Source organism: Salmo salar, chromosome 12 (genome assembly GCF_965601325.2).
Source record: "Salmo salar chromosome 12, fSalSal1, whole genome shotgun sequence".
NCBI lineage: Eukaryota > Metazoa > Chordata > Actinopteri > Salmoniformes > Salmonidae > Salmo > Salmo salar.
Window position 1 is genome coordinate 42818610 of NC_138302.1, and position 8651 is coordinate 42827260.

The 8651-nt window shown below is 40.2% G+C and overlaps 1 long non-coding RNA gene across 2 annotated transcripts; it reads right to left on the bottom strand.

Moving 5' to 3' along the window:
- Positions 1-2561: 2561 nt before the first annotated feature.
- Positions 2562-8332, bottom strand: LOC106565045 (uncharacterized). 2 transcript variants are annotated; one of them, XR_001319591.3, is made up of 6 exons: positions 8050-8332; positions 5947-6015; positions 4063-4183; positions 3891-3974; positions 3164-3295; positions 2562-3014 (listed from the first exon to the last, which is right to left on the bottom strand). It is a non-coding gene; the product is annotated as an uncharacterized LOC106565045 (long non-coding RNA). The 2 variants fall into 2 exon arrangements; XR_001319592.3 differs by having other exon boundaries at positions 5924-6015.
- Between the last annotated feature and the right edge of the window lie 319 nt (positions 8333-8651).

Genomic DNA, 8651 nt, shown 5'->3' on the forward strand with positions numbered 1-8651 from the left:
GTTTTTAACTAGTATAGAGGAATTTATATCTGAATTTTTCCGACATAACATAGGTACAGCAGATCCCCTTATCGTATGGGACACTTTTAAATGTGCCTTTAGAGGCCATGCAAGTCAGCTCTAAAAAGAATTGGGTCAAAATAGTCCATATTAACAAAGGACAAAAAAGGTCTAACAGAACAGATAGATAGCAATAAAAACTGTACCATAGAGGCTCAGAATAAGTTAGAGGAAAAACAAAAAGAAATGGAGGAACTTATTCAAGTTATACAAATAAAGCAAACTCGATGGAATATGGGGAGAACATAGAAATGCAACCAAAAATAGTCACCCATAATTCATCCAGTTATATGTTTTCGTTTCAGTCTCCTACATCTCCTCTAACCGAAGCTAATTGATTGGATTTTTTTTCTGTTAATAATGTAAAATTAACTGCTGTACAGAAAGACTCATGTGAAATTACAAAGGAGGAACTTCTTGATGCAATTAAAGCCTTTAAGTCCAGGAAAACCCCAGGGCTGGATGGCATACCAGTTGAGGTATACCAAACCTTTTTTGATATACTCAGAGGACCGTTATTAGCACGTTTTAACCACTCCTATGCAAATGGTAGATTATCAGACACTCAACAAGAAGATCTGATTTCATTATTACTGAAACAGGATACAAGTGAGAAATATAAAGCTCCAGTCCATTAAAAAAATTGGAGGCCCCTTACACAGTGTTGTGATGAAAAAATTATAGAAAAATGTATAGCACATAGAATTAAAATGGTATTGTCGGACATTATTCATTCTAATCAGACAGGGTTTTACATGGAGATAATATAAGGCAAGTACTGGAAACAATGGAACAGTATGAAAAATCTGGGAAACCAGGCCTGCTATTCATAGCTGACTTTGAAACAGCTTTTGATAAAGTGTAAAGGGAATTTTAATGTTTGTGCTTTTCTCATAACTAATGTCTGTGTTCTGTTTATGTGCTGTTCTAATAACCAATTTCTGTGGTCATACAAGTGACTGATTTAATGAATCCTTACTTATCAGTAGCTGCAATTTGGCAGTATGCCCAGACCTTGTTTTGAGAACGAACGAAAGATATCAGTTTCAAGGTCTCAGCTTAGAGAGAAGAAGCCTCATGATGTATTGGTCTGTCACATGTTATGAACCAGTATTGGTCAGTCATGTCAATGAAACAAGATGGTATTGATTAAATAATTATGCTAAATCATGCAAATATAACTTGTCTGTGTATCGCCGTATATAAGACAACTGCTGGGACTGCCCAGGGGGAGGTCCTGATTGACATGTGTACTATGGTGCTTTGAGTTGGTTGGGACCTCTCCAGAGCGCTGACAAATAAACAATGATTCCTTTAAGATTGTGTCCCTGAGCAAGAATATCCATGACAAAAGTATGACTGGAGTTTATATATTTTGGAGAATCTCTTATAAAATTGGTTAAAATAATGTATAGAAACCCTAGGTGTAAAATAGTAAATAATGGCTACTTCTCAGAAAGTTTTAAACTGTCAAGAGGAGTAAAACAAGGTTGTCCACTATCGGCATATCTATTTATTATGGCCATCGAAATGTTAGCTATTAAAATCAGATCCAACAATAATATCAAGGGATTAGAAATACAAGGCTTAAAAACAAAGGTGACATTGTATGCTGATGATTCATGTTTTCTTTTAAATCCACAACTTGGGTCCCTTCACAGCCTCATAGAGGAACTAGCAAATGTTTGTAACCTCTCTGGATTACAACCAAATTATTACAAGTGTACTACATTACATATTGGATCACAAAACAATGGTCTGATGGGGATGTTTATATACTCGGTATACAGTGGTTTGTCCTTTAAAAGTTGCAGCGTACTGCAGCTCAGCTTGTGAGATGCCGCAGAATTCTATGGCACGTTATTTAAGTGCCAACCACTGGTGCCATTAATGCTAGTTAGTGCTAGTTTGACCACCAGAGGGCATCTTTGAGAAGCATTTGATAGCCTTCAATAGTGGCTGTACTGGAGAATTTAAAACTTTTTTTGCAAGAACATAGTATATGGGACTGATTTTAAGAAATGTTGCTTAATTAATTTGATTAATATTATGGTGTTTCTATTTCAAGAAAAACATGGCGCTGTACAACATGGCAGTCGGGAGTAGGCTACAGTGCTGGGCTATTTAGCTAAATAATGCCAGTTTCGTGCGCTGCAGCCAGTCGTGTATAGCCGTAACAGACATTTTGGTGACCTTATTTGACCTTTTCTGCTGTTTTTGAGACACAGGCGATCCCTCCTTGGGGCACTACTTGATTGAGTAAATAAAACACTAAACAATCACAATACAGTAACTATTGGTCACTCTATTATTATATGTATTCATTATAGAATTGTGTCAGTTATTAATGATGAACCTTTCAACTCCACTCGTCCTCCTCATCTCTCTATTTTTCAGCTTCAGGTGACAAAACCTGCACAGTCCAGGGGTTGCAGGTCTGCCGACTTCCTTCTGGTCACACATTTTATTAGGAGAAATATCCAATAAACCAAAGATATTACTTTAACTGTGAATGTACTTTATTAAAGATATTTTCCTCAAATAAAATGGAGCATACATAAAATAAACAAGTTATTACAATTTATTTACATTGGGTGTAGTGTGTGTCTGTGTGAGAGGGAGGCATGTTTTTCAACTCAGAAAAAAGTTCACAGAATTTATTAAAACTGTACACATAGTCTTTTATAATATTATCAATCACACCTTGACTTGATAGATATTTAGAGTAATTACGCAGACATTGATAATGGATATATAGGAGTAGATATCTCCAATCCTAAAATAAAATGGAGCAAACATTAAATAAACAAGCAATTACAACTTATTTACATTGTGGATAAAGTGTGTGAGTGTGTGTGTGTGTGTGTGTGTGTGTGTATGTATGTTGTTTTATTATTCCTTGTCAGCCACCCATCTCTGCTTTATCAGTCTTGAAAGGCCCAGTGTATGTACTTCTGGGTGAGGTTGCCAGGCAGTGGTGGAGTGCATGGCAGATATGAAAGAGAGATGCACAAAGTGACAGTAAGTATACAGCTCAACAACATGTCAGTGTGTACAACATCTGTTGGTGTGGGTGAGCATATGCAATATAATTCTGAATTACCTGTATCCATCTGGGAATCCTCAAAAGTTTCTCACTTCACGGCCAGTGTAGTAGGAACTGGTGCAGCCGGTAAATTAAATACTACAGCAGTGGACTGCTGTGACTGCAGCTGAACTGCTGGGCATGGTAGATCTAAAAGACAGAGGCACAATTTTCTTAACTGACAATAATCATACAACTAAATAGACTGAATGACTGTAAGGCCTAGATTCAATCAGATCAAGTGTTAACCGGCGATAGCCGACACCCGCATAGCTGATGTTTTGGTGGTGTCTGAGGTGTAACTGTGTTGGATCTGTCAAACCAGTAAGCAGCAGTTCTTGATCATTGTCACAAAACTACACCCGCCCTACTCGGGTTACAAGTTCAGAACGAGAAAGTGTAGGTTATAGAAATAATGACGCTCAAATTCAAAATCATTACACTAAATAATGAGGATTTCTATAAGCCTAATCGAGGTGTTGATTACATCTCAAATTCCAGTGTTCTAACTTGTAAACAGGGCTGCATGAGATTTCTGTTAAAACGACTCAGTTTCTTCCAATGGCAATGTCCGCTTTAGGTATAATGCCAGGAGCCACTTGTGAATTTGACAGCTCTAACACAGTTCTACCTCAGACACTGCCAAAACAACCGCTATGTGGATGTTGGCTAAAGCAGATGTGATTGAATAGAGCCCCAAGTGAGGGAGAGTGTGCATGTGTGTATACATGCATGTGATAATTACCTGTATCACCTGTCGTGGCCGGTGTATCAGATGCAGACGACTGCAGCTGTGAAGACTGTGGTTGAGCTAATAGTTGTGTCAGATCTAAAAGAGAGAGAAACAATATTCTTAAGTTAAAATAATTATACAACAAAACAGAGTGAATGATTGAGTGAGTGTGTTTGATAAATACCTGGACCACATCACACCGCTTCAGGTCTACAAGCCTCTGGAAGTTCCAACGTGCCACTCCAGGCCTGGAACAGCTTAGTGGAAAGACGATTACCTGTCACCCACCGAGCAGGTTGGCAGATCTGAAAAATAGGCACAATATAATTTTAATGACAAAGCCTTGACTAGACATTAACCTAAACAAAACAAACTATGGGAGGCGCACAGTAGTACAGGAGTACAAGCAGTAAAATTAATTTTAAAAAACAGATAAAAATACACCTTATGGAACAGCGGGGACTGTGAAGAGACACATGCATACAAACGATAACATAAGCTGTACACACACGTACGCAAGGATTTTGTGCTGTAGATATGTTGTAGTAGAGTAGTGGCCTGAGGGCACACACCTAATGTGTTGTGAATGTATTGTAATGTTTTTAAAATTGTATAACTGCCTTAATTTTGCTGGACCTGAAGAAGAGTAACTGCTGTCTTGGCAGTAGCTAATGGGGATCCATAATAAATACAATACATCAAATGAATTAAGTTTGTGTGTGTGTATCTGGCAACCCACGCAGCATACTTCATTTTCCCAACTGCTAATTGTACTTGCCCTTGCAATCTGATGTGTGTGTTCTGTGTTATTATGATTTAGAAGTGTCAAGCTGACCACATCCTTGTAGTAGGCCATTCAGTGATTAGCTTGGGAAAAATTACTATCAACAGTGTACAGTAAAAAGGATATCAAATATTCAGATCTGGATTGACAACTAGGCTAAATCATGTGAAGTTACAAACCTCTAGGGCTTAATCTACACTCAAGTTCAATAAAGGATGCAGGACATGAGCTCTAGGACCATGCCTCGGGACTATCTGGCCTGACAACTCCTGGCTGTCCCAGTATCCAGTCCACCTAGTCGTGCTGCTGTCTCTGCTGTTTCTGTCTGCAGATATGGAACCCTGACCTGCTCAAGGCTCACCGGAGGTACTAACTTGTCCCAGACCCGCTGTTTGATCCTGTCTTTCTCTACCGGACCTACTGTCTCAACCTCTAAATGCTCAGCTATGAAGAGCCAACTGGAATGTACTCCTGAGGTGCTGAACTATTGCACCCTCTATAACCCTCTATTATTTGACACTGCTGGTCATCTATGAACGTTTAAACGTCTTGAAGAATAATCTGGCTAAATGGCTGTACTCTTATATAATCTACACCAGCACAGCCAGAATAGGACAGGCCACCCATCAGAGCCTGGTTCCTCTAGGTTTCTTCCTAGGTTCCTGCCTTTCTTGTCACACCCTGATCTGTTTCACCTGTCCTTGTGATTGTCTTCACCCCTCCAGGTGTCGCTTATTTTCCCTGGTGTATTTAGCCCTGTGTTTCCTGTCTCTCTGTGCCAGTTCGTCTTGTATGTCTTTCAAGTCAACCAGCATTTTCCCGTACTCCTGCTTCTATTCTCTTTTTGCTAGCCCTCCCGGTTTTGACCCTTGCCTGTTTTCTGGACTCCGTACCCACCTACCTGACCATTCTGCCTGCCACTCTGTACCTCCTGTACTGGTTTAGACCTTTTGCCTGTCCACGACCACTCTTGCCTACCCCTTTTGGATTGATCAATAAATATCAAAGACTCAAACCATCTGCCTCCGGTGTCTGCATCTGTGTCTCGCCTTGTGCCCTTATATTTCTAGGGAGTTTTTCCTAGCCACTGTGCTTCTACATCTGCATTGCTTGCTCTTTGGGGTTTTAGGCTGGGTATTTGTATAAGCACTTTGTGACAACTGCTGATGTAAAAGGGGCTTTATAAAATACATTTGATAGATTGCTTGTATATGCTTCTATTCATGTCAGTAACTCTAAATATGACACTGAGTTGTCTTACATTTCCTCAACAGGAAGTTGTACCTTAAGCCATCACTTTTTCCTGGTCTTTCCAGCTGGGGACAGGGGGCTTCAAGTTTGGGAATGGAGGGCCTAGAGAATTGGAATATTAACAATAATTAGTGTCCACATTCATGAATGAAATTCAATATGGGTTAGCTGTGTATCTCATCTGATTGAGAATTACTGATGATATGCCGTATGTCTATTTCTTTTGAAAATCTGCCACTAAACCACACAATTTGCTAAATTGTAATTACTTCGCTACTATGGCCTATTTATTGCCTTACCTCCTTATTCCATTTGCACACACTGTATATAGATTTTTCTATTATTATTGACTGTACAGTCGTGGCCAAAAGTTCAGAGAATGACACAAATATGAATTTTCACAAAGTCTGCTGCCTCAGTTTGTATGATGGCAATTTGCATATACTCCAGAATGTTATGAAGAGTGATCAGATGAATTGGAATTAATTGCAAAGTCCCTTTTTGCCATGCAAATGAACTGAATCCCCCAAAAACATTTCCATTGCATTTCAGCCCTGCCACAAAAGGACCAGCTGACATCATGTCAGTGATTCTCTCGTAAACACAGGTGTGAGTATTGATGAGGACAAAGCTGGAGATCACTCTGTCATGCTGATTGAGTTCGAATCACAGACTGGAAGCATCAAAAGGAGGGGTGGTGCTTGGAATCATTGTTCTTCCTCTGTTAATCATGGTTACCTGCAAGGAAACACGTGCCATCATCATTGCTTTGCACAAAAAGGGCTTCACAGGCAAGGTTGCTGGCAGTAAGATTGCACCTAAATCAACCATTTATCGGATCATCAAGAACTTCACGGAGAGCGGTTCAATTGTTGTGAAGAAGGCTTCAGGGCGCCCAAGAAAGTCCAGCAAGCGCCAGGACCGTCTCCTAAAGTTGATTCAGCTGCGGGATCGGGGCACCACCAGTACAGAGCTTGCTCAGGAATGGCAGCAGGCAGGTGTGAGTGCATCTGCACGCACAGTGAGGCGAAGACTTTTGGAGGATGGCCTGGTGTCAAGAAGGGCAGCAAAGAAGCCACATCTCTCCAGGAAAAACATCAGGGACAGACTGATGTTCTGCAAAATGTACAGGGATTGGACTGCTGAGAACTGGGGTAAAGTCATTTTCTCTGATGAATCCCCTTTCCGATTGTTTGGGGCATCCGGAAAAAAGCTTGTCCAGAGAAGACAAGGTGAGCGCTACCATCAGTCCTGTGTCATGCCAACAGTAAAGCATCCTGAGACCATTCATGTGTGGGGTTGCTTCTCAGCCAAGGGAATGGGATCACTCACAATTTTGCCTAAGAACACAGCCATGAATAAAGAATGGTACCAACACATCCTCCGAGAGCAACTTCTCCCTACCATCCAGGAACAGTTTGGTGATGAACAATGCCTTTTCCAGCATGATGGAGCACCTTGCCATAAGGCAAATGTGATAACTAAGTGGCTCGGGGAACAAAACATTGATATTTTGGGCCCGTGGCCAGGAAACTCCCAAGACCTTAATCCCATTGAGAACTTGTGATCAATCCTCAAGAGGCGGGTGGACAAACAAAACCCCACAAATTCTGACAAACTTCTGTCATTCTCAAAACTTTTGGCCACGACTGTACTTTTCTGTAACTATGTGTTGTTTTTTGTCACACTGCTTTGTTTTATCTTGGCCAGGTCGCAGTTGTAAATGAGAACTACTTCTCAACTGGCCTACCTGGTGAAATAAATAAAATAAAAATGATATCTAGTGAGAGTGCATACAACCATTAGCTTATTTTACCAAGTCAACAATGACATTTTGTTAAGGGACCCAACGAATACCAACGACGCTACCCTTCTGCACCCCATATCAACCAACATGCCAACTAGTAGTGACAAGGCTATATTGTTGTCATTCAGTAATACTGTAACCTTGCTGTAGCCTACTGTACATCACATTATTATCCACCTAGCTAGCTAGTGAAGCTTAGCTAGCTCCAAAGAAACAACCAGTGAATGACAACAGGCTTTTCAACAAAATATCTATCTATCTAGCTTGTATGATTGCATGTAAAACAACTTTACAGTTGATTACAACGTTTGAAAGCAAAGTTGATTTACCAGTATGCTGCTCTATCGGGAACTAGAGTGATGCATCCAGATATGAGGTTAGCTGGCCAGCATGTTAGATATGAAAGTATCTATCCAGCAACAATGTCGAGGTCAAAAACGAAAGAAACTGTTAAGCCATGCTGACTTCGTAAGATATGTCAAATCGGACTGATATAATTAACAGGCTGAACCTACATTTCTATGACTAACTAGCTAACTTTAGCTTGCCAGCTCAGTGACCGGTGATGCACCTATTCCTATTTACAGAGTGTGAATGCCTTCCCCTCCCATGTCCTGCATGTAGAAGCGCCACTGAGTCAACATGTGGCCAGAATTATATTACATTCAGGTTGGTTTACAAACCCAATTGACAATGCATTGGAAACGGTTTAGGGCCGTTTAGCAAAAGAACCGGGGTTCAATTCCCCACCGGGAGGAAGGAGTAGGCTGTCCTTGTAAATAAAAATGTGTTCTTAACTGACTTGCCTAGTTACATGAAGGTTACAAAAAGAGCATAACATTTCTACACTATAAGTTTATGAGGTTATTTCATAAAAATAAAAATAAATGAAAGCGAGTGACTGTAATCTGAATAATATGCGTAAAGGCCA